Here is a 24,376-nt window from a genome sequence, read left to right as displayed (position 1 = left end):
GTCAACAAATTTTAACTGATCGAGAGATGAATAATCGCCAACACTCTTATTTTGTTGTTTGAACAGATAGTATAACATGGAAGTAGATTGTGGATCAGTGCAAGTTATATGCATTTTGTGTGAGACTATCTTGTCGCTATTTCTTTTGAATTCATTTTCTCATTTTCTTTCTTCATTCACGGTAATAGCAATGCGCCAAATTCACACTTCAGAATAACATTTATATTTTTTAATGAATTTATTTTTCATTTTTTTACCCAAAACAAGGCATGACAAGTTAAGTACATAATATATGCCTGTTTTTCATATTATGGAACAGTGCAAGTTCTATATAATTTGTATGCGTATTTTCATTATGATTTGCTTTAAGTTTATTTTTCATTTTATTATTCCTTTTACGTAACACCAATCACCTTGATTCATTCTGCCATAGAAAACTAGTTTTTTTGTCTTTTCTTTATTATGTCTTAGATTTTCCTGATATTTATTCATTTTTTTGGCCTCTGGATTTTCTTATATATTTGTGCAGGTGACTGTGTGTTCAATGCCGTAATGTTGTAACACTATTTAATTTTTCTTCAGGAACATCAAATGGAACCCTTTTTCAAAACAATTTCTACATAAATTATAAATACAAATTATTAACCTCGCACTAGTTTACACTTGTTCTTGTACGGGACAGAATAGTGCAGTTTTGTCTAATTCAAGCACAACTTTTCAATTTAGTTCAATTCCTGCATGTCGAAAAAGAGTCTGACAATAATATTCATGATTGTGCATGTTACGCTAAGCTGTGTAATATTAATTTCTTTCTTTAAATTTTGTTGTTTCTTTTAGGGTTAAGCCACCCTCATAATCCTTTCTCCCATGAAAAGAAGTTTGTTATTCTTTATTTGTTTATCTTTCTCCTTCCTTCTGTTAGGTAAAATCCTTGTAGAATTCTTTCCTACTTTCACTGAATTTTGTTATGTTTTCTTTCTATTTCTTGCATTGCTTCTTTCGGATAACTGTACTCCCATGATTCTTTCTCCATAGAATGGAATTACATTTTGTTTTTTATTGATTGAAATTTATTCTTCTTCTTATTCATTTTTTATTCTTTTCTTTTTTTGACGTGTTGTAAGGCAATTATTTTTCAGTGTTGTTGGGGATATTACTACCAATATGACCCGCCCAGGAGGGGCCGGGTCAACCCTAATGGCGGGTTACATAAGAAGCCGAATATACATTCAAGATGATAGTTTATTAAACATATAGAAGGCCCAAAGGCCTGGGGCCGGCTTAAGGCCCGATATTGTAAACCGCCGTATGTAAGGAAAGACTTGTAAAGAAAGGCATGTAAAGGAAGTCACCGAGCCGGACATGGTTATGAGCCGGCCGGGACTCTGTAGGCCACCAGGCGTCAACCCATGTATATAAGGGGACGACCCGGTGGCGGCTTAGGGGAAGAAACAACCAAGTCGATAACCAAGCCGACGAGTTGAGCCCCTTGGAGATCGAAACTTCAGCAATACCAATCCCAACTAGACGTAGGCTTTTACCTTCATCGTAAGGGGCCGAACTAGTATAAAAACTCTCTCGTGTGTCCTTTGTCCCGATTAACCCCTTTAAGTTTCCTAGTGCGATGGCCCTACGACTAAGTCGTTGCTCTAGGACATCTGCCGTGTCAACTCCAGGACAGTTGGCGCCCACCGTGGGGCCAGCGCATGGTGGATTTGAGTTCTTGAAGGGCAACTTCGAAGGGCTCAAGGGATACGCTGTGGGCCGGATGACCAATAGTCATCGCGGCAAGCTCTACATCGACGACGAAGGTCGGGGCCCCGAGGCCGGCTCAATCGAGTACGGGTACCGGGTCCCCTTCGGCGGAATTCACGTCTTCATCGGCCGGATCGGTGAGTCAGGCCCTGAGCCGGACGTCCACACCAACCTCATCGAAACGGCTCAGCGCACCAGGACCGCCCGTGTTCAATCTGTCATGAAACATGCCTTCGTAGGCTGCATCCATGGCGGTGAATACTCTGAAAGATCGATGGAAGGCGAGGAGACGGCCACCTGCTCTGATACTGCATCATCAACAAGTGAGACGGACTCATTGTACCAGCTGCAAGACGGCATGCTCGGGGGCTGTTCCGATGGCAGCAGTATTCCGGACCCTCTTGAGCCGCCGAATTGGGCCGGAGTTTGCATGGCAGGGACGCAGCCCGGGCAGAATTCTACCGCATCGGCAGCAGCAGCTATCGGGTCGGTAGTGATACCTCTCCAACGTATCTATAATTTTTGATTGCTCCATGCTATATTATCTACTGTTTTGAATGTTTATGGGCTTTATTATACACTTTTATATCATTTTTGGGACTAACCTATTAACCCAGAGCTCAGTGCCAGTTTCTGTTTTTACCCTGTTTTAGGGTTTCAAAGAAAAGGAAAATCAAAGGGAGTCCAATTGATCTGAAACTTTACAGAACTCATTTTTGGAAGGAAAGAAGCCCAGAAGACTTGGAGTGCACGTCGGGGGACCTGCGAGGAAGTCACGAGGCAGGGGGGCGTGCCCTCCACCCTCGTGAGCCCCTCGTGGCCCCCCTGGCGTACTTCTTCCGCCTATATATCTCCATATACCCTAAAACTACCAGAGAGCACAATAGATCGAGAGTTCCGCCGCCAGAAGCCTCCGTAGCCACCGAAAGCCAATCTAGACCCGTTCCGGCACCCTGCCAGAGGGGGAATCCTTCTTCGGTGGCCATCTTCATCATCTCGGTGCTCTCCATGACAAGGAGGGAGTAGTTCTCCCTCGGGGCTGAGGGTATGTACAAGTAGCTATGTGTTTGATCTCTCTCTCTCTCTCTCTCTCTCTCTCTCTCTCTCGTGTTCTTGAGGTGATACGATCTTGATGTATCGCGAGCTTTGCTATTATAGTTGGATCTTATGTTTCTCCTCCCCCTCTACTCTCTTGTAATGAATTGAGTTTCCCCTTTGGAGTTATCTTATCGGATTGAGTCTTTAAAGATTTGAGAACACTTGATGTATGTCTTGCCATGGATATCTTTGGTGACAATGGGATATCACGTGATTCACTTGATGTATGTTTTGGTGATCAACTTGCGGGTTCCGCCCATGAACCTATGCATAGGGGTTGGCACATGTTTTCGTCGTCATTCTCCGGTAGGAACTTTGGGGCACTCTTTGAGGTTCTATGTGTTGGTTGAATAGATGAATCTGAGATTGTGTGACGCATATCATATAATCATACCCACGGATACTTGAGGTGACATTGGAGTATCTAGGTGACATTAGGGTTTTGGTTTATTTGTGTCTTAAGGTGTTATTCTAGTACGAACTCTAGGGCTGTTTGTGACACTTATAGGAATAGCCCAATGGATTGATTGGAAAGAATAACTTTGAGGTGGTTTCGTACCCTACCATAATCTCTTCGTTCGTTCTCCGCTATTAGTGACTTTGGAGTGACTCTTTGTTGCATGTTGAGGGATAGTTATGTGATCCAATTATGTTAGTATTGTTGAGAGGACTTGCACTAGTGAAAGTATGAACCCTAGGCCTTGTTTCAACACATTGCAATACCGTTTACGCTCACTTTTATCATTCGTTACCTTGCTGTTTTTATATTTTCAGATTACAAAAGCTATTATCTACCATCCATATACCACTTGTATCACCATCTCTTCGCCGAACTAGTGCACCTACACAATTTACCATTGTATTGGGTGTGTTGGGGACACAAGGGACTCTTTGTTATTTGGTTGCAGGGTTGCTTGAGAGAGACCATCTTCATCGTACGCCTCCTACGGATTGATAAACCTTAGGTCATCCACTTGAGGGAAATTTGCTACTGTCCTACAAACCTCTGCACTTGGAGGCCCAACAACGTCTACAAGAAGAAGTTTATGTAGTAGACATCAAGCTCTTTTCTGGCGCCGTTGCCGGGGAGGTTAGCGCTTGAAGGTATATCTTTAGGTCTTGCAATCGAGTCTTTTAGTTTCTTGTTTTATCACTAGTTTAGTTTATAAAGGAAAACTACAAAAAAATGGAATTGAGTTTGTCTCATACGCTTCACCTTTTTAATATCTTTCGTGAGTATGATGGAAAGGATAATTGTGCTCAAGTGCTAGAAGAAGAAATCTATAAAATGTTTGGCACTAAATGTTTGAATGATGAGCATGATTGCAATGTTGTTAGTATGAATTCTTTGAATATCCATGATACTAATGATGATTGCACTAGTTATGATGAAAATGTCTCCTATAAACATGTCAATTTTTGTGGAGTACATTGGGTTTGTAAGTACACACCAAATAGGTAAGATAGATATTGCAAGAAGCATAAGTACTTAGAAACTAAATTTCTGCAAGAAAGTCATGATGATTGTGCTGAAAGATTCAATATTTTTTGCGCCCCTTGTGAACTTTGCAATGAACATGGTCATTTAAATCTCCAATGCGAATTGTTTCATGACCAAATCATATCCAAAAATTGTGATAATTTGATTACCCTTGAGCATCATAAAGAGCTTAGTCTTCTTTTGGGGTATGAGGAAATGAAATGTATAACGGAGGGTATTCCAAAATTTAATCTTGATAGAATTCTTGATTTTAATCTAGAGAAGATTTATATATATTGTGCGGTGAATTGCATTGAAAATCCTTATATTGCCAATTACATAAAGAAAAGAAAACAAATAGAAGATGAAGAGAATACTAATGAAAGGGAAGAGACTTCCCAATACCCTCCTTTTATTTCTTATGATAAATCAGGTAACGAGGAGGAGCCTCCTATTCAACCAATCTCATTAATAAGGAGCTCCAAAAATAGGATTGAACCCACACATGATGTGGCGAAGAAGAAGAAAAGAAAAAGGAAGAGAGGTAAAAAGATGTCTCTCCCAAATAATGTTGCCCCTATTACTATTGTGCCTCATGAAAATATAATTGTGGAAGATAATGATACTTCTTATGATCTTGAAAATCTTTTTGGCACTTGCTTGGAAGAATATGATAATTGCTATACTATTGGTGCTATCCATACTATTAATGACGAGAGTGATTATGCTTATAATATGAAAAGGCCCAAGCTTGGGGATGCTATGTTTGATGAAGATGATGTTTTTGAGAATATATTTGCTGCAATTAATGTTTGTCCTAAGCTTGGGGAAGCTATGTTTAATGAAGATGATATTTTTAGTATCCCAAGTTTTGATATGCAAATTTATAATGATAATAACATGCCTCCTACTTATGACAATTATTGTGATGATACATATGCTATAAAAAGTAGTGAGGATTATATTTATAGAACTTGTCATGATTATGGTTACCCCTTTTCTGAACATTAATCTTTTAATGTGGAAACAATTTATAGTGTTCAAGTTTCTTATGATACTCCCACTATTATTCATGAGAAGAATTTTGCTTATGTGGAGAGTAGTTAATTTCCTATGCTTGTAGATCATGAAAAGAATGCTTTAGGTGCTGGTTATATTGTTGAATTCATTCATGATGCTACTGAAAATTATTATGAGTGAGGACCATATGCTTGTAGGAATTGCAATAATATCAAGTTTCCTCTCTATGTGCTTAAAGTTTTGAAGTTATGCTTGTCTTACCTTCCTATGCAAGTTGATTCTTGTTCCCACAAGTTGTTTGCTCACAAAATCCCTATGCATAGGAAGTGGGTTAGACTTAAATGTGCTAGTAATATTCTTCATGATGCTCTCTTTATGTTACAATTCTTATCTTTTATGTGAGCATCGTTGAAATCATCATGCCTAGCTAGGGGCGTTACATGATAGCGCTTGTTGGGAGGCAACCCAATTTTATTTTTGTTCCTTGCTTTTTGCTCCTGTTTAGTAATAAATAATTTATCTAGCCTATGTTTAGATGTGGTTTTATGCTTTTAATTAGTGTTTGTGCCAAGTAGAACATTTGGGAAGACTTGGGGAAAGTCTTGTTGATCATGCTGTAAAAAACAGAAACTTTAGGGCTCACGAGAATTGATGCCATTTTTATTTGGAGAGTGATATTCAGTTCATTATTTTTGCAGATGATTAATAGATAAATTCCTCATGTCCAGCAATTTATTTGAGAATTTTATGAGTTCCAGAAGTATACGTTTGGTTCAGATTACTACAGACTGTTCTGTTTTTGACAGATTCTGTTTTTCATGTGTTGTTTACTTATTTTGATGAATCTATGGCTCGTAAAATAGTTTATAAACCATAGAGAAGTTGGAATACAGTAGGTTTAGCACCAATATAAATAAAGAATGTACCTTGAAGTGGTGATTTATTTTCTTATACTAACGGAGCTTACGAGTTTTCTGTTAAGTTTTGTGTTGTGAAGTTTTCAAGTTTTGGGTAAGGATTCGATGGACTATGGAATAAGGAGTGGCAAGAGCCTAAGCTTGGGGATGCCCAAGGCACCCCAAGGTAATATTCGAGGACAACCAAGAGCCTAAGCTTGGGGATGCTCCGGAAGGCATCCCCTCTTTCGTCTACTTCCATCGGTAACTTTACTTGGAGCTATATTTTTATTCACCACATGATATGTGGTTTGCTTGGAGCGTCAATTTGTTTTGTTAGGATTTGTTTTCTGTTATTTAGAACAATGTTTTGCGTCTTTTATTCCAATAAAAGTGGCATTGATAGTCTTTACTATGCCTATGTTACAAGTATACATGTTGCTGTTTGAAAACAGAAAGTTTACCGCTGTTGCAATAATTCCCTAGAAAAGTCAGAATGTGATAAAATGTTGAAACCTTTTGCATATTAAGATCTGATAAATTTACTATAGTGGGAATTTTCTTTCATAATTTTTGGAGTTAGGGAAGTATGGATGTTGCAGCATTCTTTACAGACTATCCTGTTTAGGCAGATTGCTGTTATGTTTGCATTGTTTGCATATGTTTGCTTCTTTAATGATTCTATTTGAGGATAGGACTATTAAATATGCAGAGGAATTTAGTATGAAATGTTGAATAATAATTTTAGTGATTTTCTACAGTAGAGTATGATAAGGTTTTTGCAATGGTTTATACTAACTTATCTCACGAGTCCTTGTTGAGTTTTGTGTGGATGAAGCTTTTGAGATTTAGGGAGACCGTTATATGAGAGGAATTAAGGAGACACAAAAGCTCAAGGTTGGGGATGCCCATGGCATCCCAAGATAATATTTCAAGAAGTCTCAAGCGTCTAAGCTTGGGGATGCCCCGGTTGGCATCCCACCTTTCTTCTTCAACAAATTATCGGTTAGTTTCGGTTGATCCTAAGTTTTTGCTTCTTCACATGATGTTTGCCATTCTTAGAATGTCATTTTATTTTGCTTTGCTTGCTGTTTGAATAAAATACCAAGATCTGAAATTCTTAAATGTTAGAGCGTCTTCACATAGTTGCATAATTATTCAATTACTCATTGATCTTCACTTATATCTTTCGGAGTAGTTTGTCATTTCACTACACCACAGCACTACATCTCCAACAGCCAAGTCGGTCGGGAATGCAAGTTTTCCCAACACACAGTCGGTCGGGAAAGACTATTGTCGACCGACTTTGTCTGTTGGGGAAAGTCCAGACGGGGAAGCCCTTTCCCGACCGACAGCTTGTTGGCTATGGTGTATCTTTCCCGACCAACATTCTGATGGGCCTGTCGTAGGCCTTTATCGACTAGCAGTCCGTTTGGGCTGCCTTGGGCCTTTCCCGACCGACTATGGCACAGGGTATTCTATCCCGACCAACAATCCGTTGAGGTGACCATGGACTTTTCCCAACCAATGGTCAGATGGGAGTTTGTTTTGCCGACCAACAGCTTGACAACATTTTGTTTAATACCCACCAATTATTTAGCGTTTGCCTTAACAAAACAGTGTCAATCAAGTAATATATCTCATTACAGCACAATATCAATCAAATTATAGCAACACGCATGTACTCCAAAAATATTAAACCAAAACCAAACAAAAATAGCGCATTAATTACTTCTCACAAATGGACGAGGTAACCAATTAAGAGGAAACATTTATAGTTCAGTGACCGAGAGGCCAAATAGGTTTACACAGAATATCCAGTTGACCGAGACACCATATATGTTTACACAATGATAGCTAACAGATGCATATCCAGCGATTCATAGTCTGCTCCATTACACAGTTAACGCAAACTGCCAGCTTCATGGTTCCTGGTCAACTTGAATGTCTTTTCTTCAAAGGATCAAGGCAATGAGTAAGTTTCAGCTTATATTCCTAACGAGGGAAAGCTCCTGGTCAGAAACATTTAGTGGTCAATGTTAAACCCATATACACCTGAATATAACAACAACAACAACAACAGCAACTGAATAGGGAAACTGATTCACCTCATGTATTTCCTTGTGCTCTGGAAAGAATAGCAAAATTTATATAAAGCATATCTTTGCACTGTTAAGGTCATGACAACCCACTTATGGAAACATGACATTAGTGATTACTCCACAATGCAACTGAATTGCAGCATATACAAGAACTTTATTACTCTACAGTAGACTAACTTCAAATTTCTTTCTCTTAATTTCAGAGTACTATGGTTCAGTTCATCTTCACAACAGTTCTAAGTTACTAGGAACACCACAACAACTAAAAATTTCCAATATAGCCTTTATGTCAACCATACATTCTGTTCCACTCACTACTAGAAAAACCCCTACTAATGGCGCACCTAATATGGCCATTAATGGCGCATCAGTGGTGCGCCATTACTAGCACGCCGTTAGTAATTTTTACTAATGGCGCACCACTGGTGCGCCATTAGTATCTGGTATACTAATGGCGCACCTAGCAGTGCGCCATTAGTATACCATTCGGTGCTCCACTGATATTCCCTCTAGGTGCGCCACTAATAACCTTATAGGTGCGCCACTAGTAATAAAGGAAGGTGCGCCACTAATAAGGGCTTAAATGCGCCACTAGTAATGTATTTGGAAAACAAAAAAAATCCAATTTTACAGAAAACAACCTATAAGGAAAATAATTTAAAAACAAAAAATTAAATAGAATCATATTTTTTATTATAGTAAGAATATTACAATGTCTTTACAAGTATCCAATAAAAGGAAAATTGCAAGGAAATAAAAGAAAATCCTAAAACTAATCTTCTAGTAATCTTTTCTTCTTTTTCTTCACTTTATCCCTGCAAAATGTAACAAAATAAACAGAAATACAAACAAACAATTTATAACATGTCAATATTGTCATTTTTTATAACATGTCAATATTGTCTTTTCCAGAATTACATGGTGTGAATATTGTATGAGTAAGATTATAATGGAAATGAATTGCAGAGGACATATGAGGTTCAACACTAATCATCGACAAGATGGAAGCGCTATGTACATATATGGGGCATTCGTTCTTCGTTCTGCGCTCTCCGACCGACCGCACCCACCCTACCAGGACTGCTCGGCGTTGCCCTCACCTGCATTGTTCCTTTTTTTTTGAGAATGAAAGAGAGGGAATGAAAACCTGAGCGATTTCAAGCATGTGATGAAAGGATTGTTTTTGGGCCGATCGCCGTACCTTTTTCTCTTGCTCTTGTCTGACGAGGACGAGGTAGGGTTGCTGTGCCAGTTCCGCTTGCGCTGGTTGATGAACCAGTTGTTGATCTGCTTCAGCTGCAGCCCCGTCTCCTGCACCAGCCGCGCCTTGTCCTCCTCCTAGCAATACCCACCAGCGATGCTCATCAGTAGCACAACAAGAATTGCATGTAAAATGGTGACAAAGTTGCTGGCGATGACGGTATATGCGGGATGTCTGTCACATACAGTTGGGTACGGCCATTTGGGTGGGCTTGCCACCAAGCTTTCAGGGTAGACGCCGTGTCCCCTGGGAGCTTTCCGGCTCTTCGCTTCCGCAGTATCTCCTCCCTGATGTCCACAAGATTTTCTCTATACCCCTGCAAAGTCAGGAAAATAATTTTGTTTACAGTTCAGTTTGGACACCAACATAGTGGCAGCTGACAGAATGGAAGGCAGCGAGTTTTACCTGTTTAAGCTCATGCTTCAGCTCTTGCCTCACGCGCTCGACCAAGGATCTCTCACCCTCGGTTAGCATTCCGAAGCCCATGCCATCTGACACATCATTCCCGTCAAACATGTTGCTCTCACTGTCGACCGGATTGTCTTCGTCATCGGACATAGTTGCCCCGGTGCCTTCACCAGGAGATGCCCCTATAGGAAGAATCGATATTAGCAAAACTCAGAACTGGCCAATCTCCAACTTATCCTGGTCACATTTATATTGCGTCTTGCCTTGGCAGGTACTTATTCTTGCTCTAATTTTTTTTCAGTACAATATATAACTAAGCCTATCCAGGCTTAATCTTGCTCTATTTTTTTTCTGACACAATTCTCATTATTATCTGAAGGCAAACTTCCATGTTCAAGCATATGCCTCTCATCGTAAACTGATTGATGATTACACATACAAACAGATTATGCAAAGTTCTATTGTCAACAAAAAAAAAAGAAAAATCACTCCCTTTGGTTTTCACAGCGACACCAGTTTCCAGTGTGACTGGATATTGGCATGGTTTTCTCATAGGTGTGTGCCTCGTGATGCCTATAGGCAGAATGGTGGAAAATGTGACGTAGCAAAAGGAACTAAAAACAGTACTATATGCAGACAATCAATATCCATGAATTAAATTCAAGTAAAGTACAATTCCACTAGAAATTTTTTAGCCATGTCAGTTCATTTTGACGATGAAGCATTATTCAATATGCAACACTTTTTTTGCACTACGCAAGGGGCTTCTTTTCCTATATGGATTATATGTCATTTTGACAAGCAACATAAAGTATCTGAAAGGGTAACCCTTGTGTGATGGTTCCCGATTATATAGTCCGTGACTGTTCCGTGTGGAAGCTAATTGCAGTAGACATATTAAGAGAGACTTTATCAGGACAGCTTAGCTAAGATTATGAACGCAAGGTACTGTCAGTTCAGTTGCATGGTTGGTGCAACACAAGGTTCATGAATAACTGCCACATACACCGAACTGAAATCTCAAAAGGTACAACTTTGAAGCCAGGTCCAACAGCTCAAAGTCTGCAACTCTTGTAACTAATAATAATATATAAGAAGGAACCGGTACTACTATAAAGGTGGACCTAGTATCTCATAGGACCTACAAGGGTATGAATTATGACCTATATTTTCTGTCACGACGCGCAATAATACAGGAAAATGGCCAGTCATCGAGCTCTTTCTAGTTGAGTTGAAAAACAAAATATAAGACGTTTTTGCAGTTCTTATATTCTGGTACAGAGGTAGTATTTGTGTTATGTTTGTACTAACTGGATGCAGAGAGCAGAAACAATGGATCCCTTCTTTTAAAAAAGAATTCCCCTGTGGTTGAGATCCTATGAAACGGCGCCCCTCATGTAGCATGATACTTACTGTGACTATCAACCTCTTAATAAGCATGTAGTGTAGAGATTGTAAAACCCTCTTCCTAGAGAATTTAAGAAGCACTTATCTTGCTGCTGAACTGATGAAGTTAAGATGATGTATGGTACCTGTAAGACTCTGCAGAGTTTGCTCGAGCTCCCAGCAGGCCATCACCGCCTCCATGGCGTGGACGCGCACATGCTGCTGGAGCTGTTCCTTGAAGGAACAGAGGAGCAGCACATAGTGTGTATGCAACAAGGAAAACAGAACCTTTAGAACACATATATAGAGAAAAAGGCAGGTGGTCGATAATAACCTTTACACAAGGAGAATTGCCATTTCCAGGCAAAGGAAGGAGCCCCTGCTTGCCTAGCAAAGGGACACTTGTAGTTGTTTTTTGGGGTTTGCTTTTGTCTCTATCGCAGAGGTGAGGCGCTTGTGGTTGAGGAAACAAAGTTGCTCACAGCTAGAGCCTAGAGCACGCAGTAAATTATTTGGAGGTGGGATGGGTAGCAATCAAGGGATGAACTAGCATAATACTCATAGTTGAAGAAGCTAACTTTAACCAAATCCACCGGCGGAGGTTAGCGAGTGCTAATAATCCCATGTGAGCTCGTGCGCAACCAATCAAACATGTTGTGTGCGTTGGAAGAAAAAGGTAACCTGGCTTAGCCTGTTTGAAATCCCAATCCCAGTCCCAACACGAGCGGGGCAATTTCATCGCCAAATCCCATCCAATCCCCAAATTTTCGAACCACACACGCACGCACGTCGCGTCAATCTACTACACATAACATAGAGCACGCGCGGGGCAGCCCGGCCCAGCCGGCGCGGGGCGTCTGTACGCGGCGTGAGCGTGAGGCGAGGAGGCCTGGTGGTGGTAGCAGCTCACCATGAAGAGGTCGAGCTCCTCGCCGCCGGCGGGCGCGGCGGCGGGGGGCACGGGCGGCGGGGCGCGCGCGGCGATCTGCGCGTCGATGCGGGGGAGCTGGTCGACGGGGGTGGCGACGCGGAGGCAGGCGACGTGCGCCTCCAGCAGCAGCAGCCTGCCCTGCACATAAAAGGAACCAATGAGGGGACGGGAGGGGAGATGAAGAAGATGGCCTGCAGCCACACGCACAATGGTCGGGGTCGGAGATCCGTCACCGGAGATGGCCTGCAGCCGTCGTATGTCGCCCGGAGGTTGAGGCGTCGTACCTCCATGGCTAGGCTAGGCTAGGGTTTCTGGCATCTCCGTCCTGGCTTCTGTCGGCCCTGGATGGATTATCGCGGCTCAGGTCGACGACGGGACGATGCGCCGTGGATCTGGATCTGGGCGCTCCTCACCTCCCTGGAAGCTCGCCGGAGAAGGCCTTCCCTTCCCTCCCCTCCTCTCCTCTACTGGGAGAGAAGAGGAGAGAAGAGAAGAGAAGGTGAGGTGCGGCAGCGCTGCAGGGAGAGGAGGCCGCCATGACCGGGCTCCTCCTGCTGCCATGGTCGCCATGGCATCGGGCTAGGGTCTCGGCCCGACCAGGCAGACAGAGGAGAGGATAGGGAGGTCGCCGGCGCGGCGTGGACGGGGAGAGGAGGCCGCCGGAGAGGTGATGCGGAAGAGGAGATCGGCGGCGGCGTTGGGTCAGAGCCGGAGGAGAGGCGGGTGGCTGTGTCAGGAGGAAGGGGAGGGGAGAGAACGTGACTAGAGGGAGGGGATAAGGGGTGATAGCAATGGCGCACCGGTAGGGGGTGCGCCATACGTATAGATAGCAATGGCGCAACTCTTACTGGTGCGCCATTACTAGTTAAAACTAGTAATGGCGCACTTTCCCCCTGGTGCGCCATTGGTAAGTCTGGGGAGGGGTGTGGGGCCAGGACAAAACTACTAATGGCGCACCACACACTAAGTGCGCCATTAGTAATATGGCCACTAATGGCGCATCCATATCTGGTGCGCCATTGCTATATAGCAGTGGCGCACCACATGTCTGGTGCGCCATTAGTGTCCATATCATCTATAGCCCTTTTCCTAGTAGTGACTATAGTAATTAGTAGTAGCAGACTTTTATTTTGTCTATAGTAATTGGCAGTAGCAGACTTTTATTTTGTCTTAGTGGGATCTGAAACAACTTGTTGAAAAAGATTTGTTTAATGTTCGAGTAAATCTTCTGGTAAGCATAAAATTCTAAAAGTAATAGCATCACCATATGACAAATAGGTACTCCCTCCGTCCCATAATGTAAGATGCTTTTGGACACCAAGTGTCAAAAAAATTCTTACATTATGGGACGGAGGGAGCACTTTTCTTCTAGAGAATGGTCGAATTAAGTTCATTTCATATCTAACTTTCACTTAATCTGCTAACATACTTCATTGAAATTGGTAAATCGTGTCATTTAAAGTTCCACTGGCAGATCGTAAACCATCATATTGATAATACTTAGCCATGTGCATCTGTCAAACTTTTATCTAATATTATATACTAGCCGAACTAAGCTGAAAAAATAAAATCAAAATCGAAGCATTTATATGCCTCGCAATGGATCACATGAACAATGTAGTTGTTACATTCAAAATCTGAACTAAATAGATCTAAGCAATACTAAGAAAATGTCAAAATCAAGGCATTGATACGCCTCACAATAGATCAAGAAACAATTTAGTTGTTGCAGGAACTATTGTATTGCTATGCAAGCACAATCTTATAGGGATATCTATCAACCATGAACACCACCTTCATGTGTGTGTGTGTGTGTGTGTGTGTGTGTGTGTTTGATGATTGACTGGCCAAGTTTACATGCATATATCTGAATATTAATGACCTTATTTCTGATAGCATAGAATAACTGTATGTGCTACTCTGAATATGACTGCTTTGTTTCATGCTTCTCTTGAATAAGAGAAATGGAGACATGATAATGTTAGGATGGAGGAGGTATGCACATGAATTAATTTTCAAATAGATATCAGCGCTTTAACTGGAATATCTTGAAGCTTTCCTTCCCCACTAAAAGACTGAGCGAGATTTTTCTCTATAATGTTTCAGTTATGATAACCAAGAGAAACTATTTGTGCATACAAGTGTTTCAGAAGCTACAATATAGTAGTGGCAAGTCAGGATATAGGTTCCATTCATTTAATCCATCACTGTACATTTAAATTTCCATGGATTGATAGTAGTGACCACAATGCACATGTAATACACTAGAAAACACTGACACAAGTATTGTTCGCTTGGTAAGTTTACCTTCTATTATAATACAAGCAATCTCCAGTATATGATGTGTTCAAACGTCCAATGTCGAAACCTAAACAGTAAGAAACCAGCATGTAACCTGTTAGTCATAAATTCTGGAAGGTGTAAAATTGATAATTGGGTTCCAACAGAAGGAACAAAATTCTAGAACGGCATACAACATGTCAATTAGAGTAAAAAAATAGCGCATAATGTAGTGCAAGGTCCATATCATGTACTCCCCCCGTCCCTAAATATAAGTCTTTGTAGAGATTCCAATATGGACTACATATGGAGCAAAATGAGTGAATCTACTCTAAACTACATCTATATACATCCGTATGTAGTTTATATTGAAATCTCTAGAAAAACTTGTATTTAGGAACGGAGGGAGTAGTTCATTCACATCAGAAAACAACAAAACAAGTTGTTTCTCAACGTATCATATCAAAGAAATAAGTAATGAGATGTATATTGTGTAGGGGCAAAGTTGATATGATGCACTGTACCCATAAGACTCGTGACCAACTGTTATTTACAACGTTCAGACTAAATTCTTTTGCAGAAACAGTGCAAACCATCTTCAAACTGAAAGAAAAAGAGTGTCATCAACATCTAGGTCAAGGACAAACATATATGTTGGCAATATTAGATTAGTCATCCTCTCCCAAATATTACAACGAATAGAGGTGTACCGGCTTTTCCCTCATCACACCTCTTTGCAGCTTCATCTCTCTGTTGCCGGATCAATCTGCGGATGCAAAAAAGATAGGTAAAGAATGATTGTTTGCCAATAATCAAACAACTACGATCTAGTAAGAAAAACTAATTTAATGGAGGTCTAGGAAAGATGTGTAGTTCTACTGCAAACTGAGTAATTGACGGACAGGAATCCAAGGGAATTCAAGATAGAAGAAGACATGCCTGCTTTGCACATCAAAATTCGAAAAAAACGGAAGGACTCACTGATTACAGGTAGGGGTCGAAGGGCGCAGCCGCTGGGAGAAACGCAACACAGCAGGCAGAGTGCCAACACCGGGAGGAACGCCTAGTCACCACGAAGAAGAACTAGACTCTGCCCGGAGCGCGAGGGTAGGGGCGGCGGTGGCTGCAGCAAAACTGCATGGCAGCGTGGGCCGTTGGTGCGGCAGGCGGGGGAAGAACGGAACAGTGCGGCAGCCACCGGCGGTAGGCCCGTGGGGCAGACGAAGGGATGGTGGATCTACGCCGTGTTGGTTGCCAGCGCTCCGTGCGGAGGAGGCGCGAGAGAGGGGCGAGCCCTCCATGGCGACACACACAGATCGACGGGGCGGCGCTCGATCTGAGGGAGAGGTGCGAAGGAAGAGGATGGGAGCTGCCGCCGCCACTCAGATCGGGAGAGAAAGAAATAAGGGAGAGAGGGCAGGGAGAGATTAGGTGGGCCGTGGGGGCGAGAAGGCTGAAAAATTCGGATGGGCTTCGCGCGCTAAGTTTCCCGGGCACGCGCACGTGGATATTTTGGACGGCCCAGTTGGCTACCCACGGTCGGTCGGCATTATTTGCCGGCCAACAGTTTGCCAGTAGTGCAATTTTTACCGACCCACAGTTTGATGGTATATGTTTCAACATTCCTGACCGACAGTTGGTTGTTACACGTGTGTATTACCGACCGACAGTTGGATAAAAGTTTTTTCGACCAACAGTCGGTCGGCAAAAGTGAGTTTTGCCAACACACGTCGGTAGGGAATGCAGTGTCGTGGTGTAGTGTTTGCTCTAGTGCTTCACTTATATCTTTTTAGAGCACGGTGGTGGTATTATAGAAATAGATGAACTCTCATGCTTAACTTATATCATTTTGAGAGTCTTTAATAGCATGGTAATTTGCTTAAAATCCTAATATGCTAGGTATTCAAGAATAATAAAACTTTCATATAGAGTATTGAATACTAAGAGAAGTTTGATGCTTGATGATTGTTTTGAGATATGGAGGTAGTAATATAAAAGTCGTGCTAGTTGAGTAGTTGTGAAATTCAGAAATACTTGTGTTGAAGTTTGCAAGTCTCGTAGCATGCACGTATGGTAAACGTTATGTAACAAATTTGAAACATGAGGTGTTATTTGATTGTCCTCCTTATGAGTGGCGGTCGGGGACGAGCGATGGTCTTTTCCTACCAATCTATCCCCCTAGGAGCATGCGCGTAGTACCGAGGTTTTTGATGACTTGTAGATTTTTGCAATAAGTATGTGAGTTCTTTATGACTAATGTTGAGTCCATGGATTATACGCACTCTCACCCTTCCATCATTGCCAGCCTCTTTGGTACCGTGCATTGCCCTTTCTCACATTGAGAGTTGGCGCAAACTTCGCCGGTGCATCCAAACTCCGTGATATGATACGTTATGTCACGCATAAACCTCCTTATATCTTCCTCAAAACAGTCACCATACCTACCTATTATGGCATTTCCATAGCCATTCCGAGATATATTGCCATGCAACTTTCCATCATTCCGTTCATCATGACACATTCATCATTGTCATATTGCTTAGCATGATCATGTAGTTGACATAGTATTTGTGGCAAAGCCACCATTCATAATTCTTTCATACATGTCACTCTTGGTTCACTGCATATCCCAGTACACCGCCGAAGGCATTCATATAGAGTCATCTTTGTTCTAGTATCGACTTGTAATCATTGAGTTGTAAATAAATAGAAGTGTGATGATCATCATTATTAGAGCATTGTCCCAAGTGAGGAATAAATAAAAAAAGAGAAAGGCCATAAAAAAGAGAAGGCCCCGCAAAAAAGAGAAAGGCCATAAAAAAAGAGAAGGCCCAAAAAAATGAGAGAAAAAGAGAGAAGGGACAATGCTACTATCCTTTTACCACACTTGTGCTTCAAAGTAGCACCATAATCTTCATGATAGAGAGTCTCTTGTTTTGTCACTTTCATATACTAGTGGGAATTTTTCATTATAGAACTTATCTTGTATATTCCAACAATGGGCCTCCTCAAGTGCCCTAGGTCTTCGTGAGCAAGCAAGTTGGATGCACACCCACTAGTTTCTTTTGTTTAGCTTTCATACATTTATAGCTCTAGTGCATCCGTTGCATGGCAATCCCTACTTCTCGCATTAACATCAATCGATGGGCATCTCCATAGCCCATTGATTAGCCTCGTTGATGTGAAACTTTCTCCTTTTTGTCTTCTGCACATAACCCCCCTCATTATATTATATTCCACCCATAGTGATATGTCCATGGCTCGCGCTCATATATTGCGTGAAAATTTAGAGGTTTGAGATTACTAAAGTATGAAACAATTGCATGGCTTATCATCGGGGTTGTGCATGATGAGAGTATTCTTGTGTGACGAAAATGAAACATGACTAAACTATATGATTTTGTAGGGATGAACTTTCTCTCGCCATGTTATTTTGAGAAGACATAATTGCTTAGTTAGTATGCTTGAAGTATTATTATTTTTATGTCAATATGGACTTTTATCTTGAATCTTTTGGATCTGAATATTCATGCCACAATTAAGAAGAATTACATTGAAATTATGCCAACTAGCATTCCACATCAAAAATTCTTTCTTTTATCATTTACCTACTCGAGGACGAGCATGAATTAAGCTTGGGGATGCTGATACGTCTCCAACGTATCTATAATTTTTGATTGCTCCATGCTACATTATCTACTGTTTTGAATGTTTATGGGCTTTATTATACACTTTTATATCATTTTTGGGACTAACCTATTAACCCAGAGCGCAGTGCCAGTTTCTGTTTTTACCCTGTTTTAGGATTTCGAAGAAAAGGAAAATCAAACGGAGTACAATTGACCTGAAACTTCATGGAACTCATTTTTGGAAGGAAAGAAGCCCGGAAGACTTGGAGTGCACGTCGGGGGACCTGCGAGGAGGTCACGAGGCAGGGGGGCGCGCCCTCCACCCTCGTGAGCCCCTCGTGGCCCCCTGACGTACTTCTTCCCCTATATATCTCCATATACCCTAAAACTACCGGAGAACACAATAGATCGGGAGTTCCGCCGCCAGAAGCCTCCGTAGCCACCGAAAGCCAATCTAGACCCGTTCCGGCACCCTGCCGGAGGGGGGATCCTTCTTCGGTGGCCATCTTCATCATCCCGGTGCTCTCCATGACGAGGAGGGAGTAGTTCTCCCTCGGGGCTGAGGTTATGTACCAGTAGCTATGTGTTTGATCCCTCTCTCTCTCGTGTTCTTGAGGTGATATGATCTTGATGTATCGCGAGCTTTGCTATTATAGTTGGATCTTATGTTTCTCCTCCCCCACTACTCTCTTGTAATGAATTGAGTTTCCAATTTGGAGTTATGTTATCGGGTTGAGTCTTTAAAGATTTGAGAACACTTGATGTATGTCTTGCCATGGATATCTGTGGTGACAATGGGATATCACGTGATTCACTTGATGTATGTTTTGGTGATCAACTTGCGGGTTCTGCCCATGAACCTATGAATAGGGGTTGGCACATGTTTTCGTCGTGATTCTCCGGTAGGAACTTTGGGGCACTCTTTGAGGTTATATGTGTTGGTTGAATAGATGAATCTGAGATTATGTGACACATATCGTATAATCATACCCACGGATACTTGAGGTGACATTGGAGTATCTAGGTGACATTAGGGTTTTGGTTGATTTGTGTCTTAAGGTGTTATTCTAGTACGAACTCCAGGGCTGTTTGTGACACTTATAGGAATAGCCCAATGGATTGATTGGAAAGAATAACTTTGAGGTGGTTTCGTACCCTACCATAATCTCTTCGTTCGTTCTCCGCTATTAGTGACTTTGGAGTGACTCTTTGTTGCATGTTGAGGGATAGTTATGTGATCCAATTATGTTAGTATTGTTGAGAGGACTTGCACTAGTGAAAGTATGAACCCTAGGCCTTGTTTCAACACATTGCAATACCGTTTACGCTCACTTTTATCATTCGTTACCTTGCTGTTTTTATATTTTCAGATTACAAAAACTATTATCTACCATCCATATACCACTTGTATCACCATCTCTTTGCCGAACTAGTGCACCTATACAATTTACCATTGTATTGGGTGTGTTGGGGACACAAGAGACTCTTTGTTATTTGGTTGCAGGGTTGCTTGAGAGAGACCATATTCATCCTACGCCTCCTACGGATTGATAAACCTTAGGTCATCCACTTGAGCGAAATTTGCTACTGTCCTACAAACTTCTGCACTTGGAGGCCCAACAACGTCTACAAGAAGAAGGTTATGTAGTAGACATCAGCAACAGTCGGGTCAGGAGACCCTGCGCGCCCCCCGGCTCAGATTCTAATGGACCTCATGGATCGGCTGACGACTCTGTTAACCACTGCGGTAGAGCTGGCGGATAAAGTCCAGCACGACGCAGAAGTGGCACGCATGCGGCAGGAGATGGTGCAAGCTAAAGAAAATCTAGCCGCGGAAGAAACCCAGATGGCAGCAGAACGAGCAGCTCTGGACGCACGTGCTCAACAGCTTCAAGAAGAAACTTTCCAGCTCTCGGTGGACCTTAACGCATCAAACAAGCATGAGGAGGAGGCATCAGAAAACTCAGTCGCGTCTGCCTCTAATGCTTGATCCGAGGAACCTGTTCCATACACCCGGGGCTGGGGGGAGCCACCCGCCGAAGGCAAACCGGGTCACGACACCCGGTGCACCAGTTCAGCCACGCGCCATGGAGCCACCTCTTGTAAATACAGCTCCTCCTCGTTATGTGTCAACACCTCCGGGTCACTTCTCCAACCCCCTGGAAAACCTCATCGCATCATCGGCTCGTTTGGCGGCTCTCCCAATGGAAGGCGACTCGCCAGCAGCAATTGAAACCCGGAGGGTGAGAGAACTACTTCAGACAGCTCTGGCCCAACAGGATGCATACTCCTATAATCGAGACAGGATTCATTCAACTCCTCACCCAAGTCGGAGCCTGAGTTACAGTAGGCAAATGGAGTTTGCAGAGATGTTAATTAATGCTCAACGCCACAACCGGCCATATAGGCATGAGCCTGTGCGGGCTGGAGCCCTTAACTTGGTGGATCAAGAGAGGATTCGTTAAGAGGCAGAACGAGCGGCTCAAATAGTAGCAGAACAGGTGGCTCATCAAACCTTTCCGGCTTATCCAACAACCTTGGTTGAGGCAGGAGTGGCCACAAGAACCGGAGGCGTACCTTGCTTCGTACCGGCCATACGCAATGAGAGGTTGCCAAAAGATTTCAAGGGGCCTCGTAAGGTGCCTAATTACACGGCTGACCTACAGCCGGGGGCTTGGATTGAGAGTTATGAGATGGCCATGGAGCTGTTCGAGGTTAGTGACGCTGCAATGGCCAAGTATTTTACCATGATGTTGGATGGAACAGCTCGGACCTGGTTGAAGGGATTGCCACCCAATTCTATCGGCTCATGGGCAGAGTTGAAAGCGCGGTTCATCCAGAACTTTAAGGACACGTGTAAGCAACCAATGTTGATTGTGGACCTCACCAACTGCAAGCAAGAGGATGGTGAATCTACAACCCATAGGGTGCGCCGGGTCAAGGAGATAATACATTCCTCTAATAAGATGGATGCCGGCTCGGCAGTCTTGATGTTGGAGAAAAATTGCCGTTTTGAACCTCTGAAGCAGAAGCTGGGCGGCTTAAACGTGACTGTAATGACATGGGAACATTAATGGCGGCTCTTGTCAAGTATGCTGATTCTGATACCACCAAGGACCCGGTGTCTGACGAAGAAAAGGCAATGAAGGGAAAAAAGAACGGCAACGGCAAGGATCACCAGCATAACCCGGCGAATCAGGGAGGTAATAAACATAAAGCTGATGTGTTTGTTGCTAATACTAATGCGCAGGGTGGTAATCAGCGGCGCAAGGGCAGACAGCCCCCTCGGTCAGGCGAGTCAGGTCCCACTCTTGAGCAATTGTTGAATGAACCTTGTCCAAAGCACGGCACCCGGGAGAAGCCAGCCACCCACCTGTGGAAAGATTGCATGATCATGAAGGCATTTAAAAATTCAAATGCATTTGATGGAGGCCACGGCCCAGGTGGCAGTTCAGGTGGAGGCGGCTTTCAGGGCCCGGGCGCCGGTTCAGGCTGAGGAGGTTTTCAAGGTCAAGGTTATCCTGGGCACCAAGGAGGATATAATCAGCGACCTTGCCAAGGAAATCAGCAGCAGCAATCCGGTTATCAGAGCAACCCTAAGCAGCTGAGTACTGGGCAGTATCATGCATTTACTACCAGTTTATGTAAGAGGGACCAGAAACTTCACAAGAGGGCTGTCAATGCCGTTGAGCCGGCAATTCCATGTTATCTACGCTGGTCGGAGCAGCCTATTGTGTGGAGCAGAGAGGATCACCCGCCCCGGGTTGATAATCCGGGTCACTTGGCTTTGGTAGTGGCACCTCAGTTGGTGGATACAAGTTTACTAAGGTGCTCATGGATGGAGGCAGCAGCATCAACATCCTCTACTATGAGACATTCCGCCGGATGGGATTGACGGATAAAAATCTTAAACAATCCAACACTGTTTTTCACGGTGTGGTACATGGTAAATTGGCATACCCAGTTGGTAAGATTGAGCTGTAAGTAGCCTTTGGGGATGAGTATGACTCCAGAGCGGAAAATTAACCTTTGAGGTGGTTAAGAGCAAAAACCCATATCATGCTCTGTTTGGGCGACCAGCTTATGCCAAGTTCATGGCTCGGCCATGTTACGTATATTTGCAGCTCAAGATGCCGGGTCATAAAGGCACCATTACAGTACATGGGATCCGGAAGATAGCCTTGGAATGTGAAGAAGGTGATGCTGCCTATGTTGAAACTGTTTGTGCAATAGAGGAGTTAAAATTTTACAAAGATCATGTTGACCTGGCAGACATGACGTCATTAAAGAAACCAACAACAGAGCATGAGCCAGAGTTGAAATTCAAATCAGCTGACGACACTAAGATGGTTCACTTTGTACCTGGCGACTCATCCAAACAGTTCATCATCAGCGCAAACTTGGATCCAAAATAGGAAAGCGCGCTCATCGAGTTCATCCGTGAGAACCGGGACATCTTTGCATGGAAACCGTCAGACATGCCGGGTGTCCCGAGGGAACTCGCTGAGCACACTCTTAATATCGATCCAAAGTTCAAACCTGTCAGACAGTTTCTCCGATGATTCAATGAAGAAAGGCGCAAGGCCATTGGGGAAGAGGTGGCCCGGCTCTTGGCAGCCGGGTTCATTGTGGAGGTCTTTCACCCCAAATGGTTAGCTAACCTGGTGCTTGTACTCAAAAAGAATGGCACCTGGCATATGTTTGTGGATTATACAGATCTGAACAAGGGTTGTCCGGCTGATCCTTTTACAATCCCCCGTATTGATCAGATCATTGATGCTACGGCGGGTTGTGCACGGTTGAGTTTCTTAGATGCTTATTCCGGTTATCATTAGATTAGGATGGCAGTCAAGGATCAAGAGAAGACAGCTTTTATAACTCCTTTTGGAGCTTTCTGCTATGTCTCTATGCCTTTTGAGCTTAAGAGCGCACAGGCGACTTACCAGCGGTGTGTGCAGAATTTTCTTCACAATCAAATTGGGCGCAATGTTCATGCTTATGTGGATGATATAGTGGTGAAATCCAGGGAAGAGGAAACCTTGGTCACGGACCTGAAAGAGACTTTTGATAATCTCTGGGTTTACAAAATGATGCTTAACCCGGCCAAGTGTGTTTTTAGAGTGCCAGCCGGCAAGCTCTTGGGTTTTTTGGTGTCTAACCGAGGTATTGAAGCTAACCCGGAGAAAATCAAGGCAATTACATCCCTAGCCAAACCAACCTGCGTCAATGATGTTCAGCGGCTGGCGGGTCGTGTGGCTGCTCTGAGCCGGTTCATAAGCTGGTTAGGGGAAATGGCTATGCCACTGTATCAGTTGATGAAGAAAACGGATGTTTTTGTTTGGAGTGATGTTGCGAACGCTGCTTTTGAGGATCTGAAGGCACAGCTGGCTGAGCCGCTGGTCTTGGCTGCTCCAATTGAGAAAGAGCCGCTATTGTTATACATGGCTGCCAACTCACGGGCTGTTAGTGTGGCTATTGTGGTAGAGCGCAAGGAGGCTGGAAAAGAGCATCCGGTTCAGCGGCAGGTTTATTATGTCAGTGAAGTGCTAATTGAATCTAAGCAACGATATCCACATTGGCAGAAGCTTGTTTATGGGGTGTTCATGGCGAGCCGGAAGCTTAAGCATTACTTTCAGGGACATCCAATCACTGTGGTTAGCTCTGCTCCTTTAGGAGATATTATTCAAAACAGAGAAGCCACGGGGCAAGTGGCCAAGTGGGCAATTGAGCTTGGGTCTCATGGGTTGAAGTATGTTCCACGTACTGCAATTAAGTTTCAACCCTGGTCGACTTCATCAATGACTGGACAGAGATGCAGATGCCAGAAGAGAAGCCAGACAACACGTATTGGACTATTCATTTTGATGGATCCAGGCAATTGGAAGGCTCGGGGGCTGGAGTCGTGCTAACTTCCCCACGAGGTGACAAATTTTGTTATGTGTTACGGTTGATGTTTCCTTGCACTAACAACGCAGCAGAGTATGAAGCCTTGCTCCATGGTCTTCGAGTGGCAAAAGAGATGAGCTTGAGCTGGGTCAGTTGTCTTGGTGACTCGGATCTAGTGGCTTAACAGGTATCTAGCAAGTGGGATTCCAAGGACCCTCTCATGGAGGCTTATCGCCGAGAGGTT

The 24,376-nt window shown here is 43.1% G+C and overlaps 1 long non-coding RNA gene and 1 pseudogene across 1 annotated transcript; both read right to left on the bottom strand.

Moving 5' to 3' along the window:
* Positions 1–9,224: 9,224 nt before the first annotated feature.
* Positions 9,225–12,373, bottom strand: LOC119266628 (annotated as a pseudogene).
* A 1,024-nt stretch (positions 12,374–13,397) lies between these two features.
* On the bottom strand, positions 13,398–15,989 carry LOC119270926. The gene is made up of 4 exons (XR_005134370.1): positions 15,599–15,989; positions 15,328–15,383; positions 15,142–15,220; positions 13,398–14,705 (listed from the first exon to the last, which is right to left on the bottom strand). It is a non-coding gene; the product is annotated as an uncharacterized LOC119270926 (long non-coding RNA).
* Between the last annotated feature and the right edge of the window lie 8,387 nt (positions 15,990–24,376).

This window comes from Triticum dicoccoides, chromosome 3A (genome assembly GCF_002162155.2).
Source record: "Triticum dicoccoides isolate Atlit2015 ecotype Zavitan chromosome 3A, WEW_v2.0, whole genome shotgun sequence".
Lineage (NCBI taxonomy): Eukaryota > Viridiplantae > Streptophyta > Magnoliopsida > Poales > Poaceae > Triticum > Triticum dicoccoides.
This window is presented reverse-complemented; position numbering and strand designations above follow the sequence as displayed.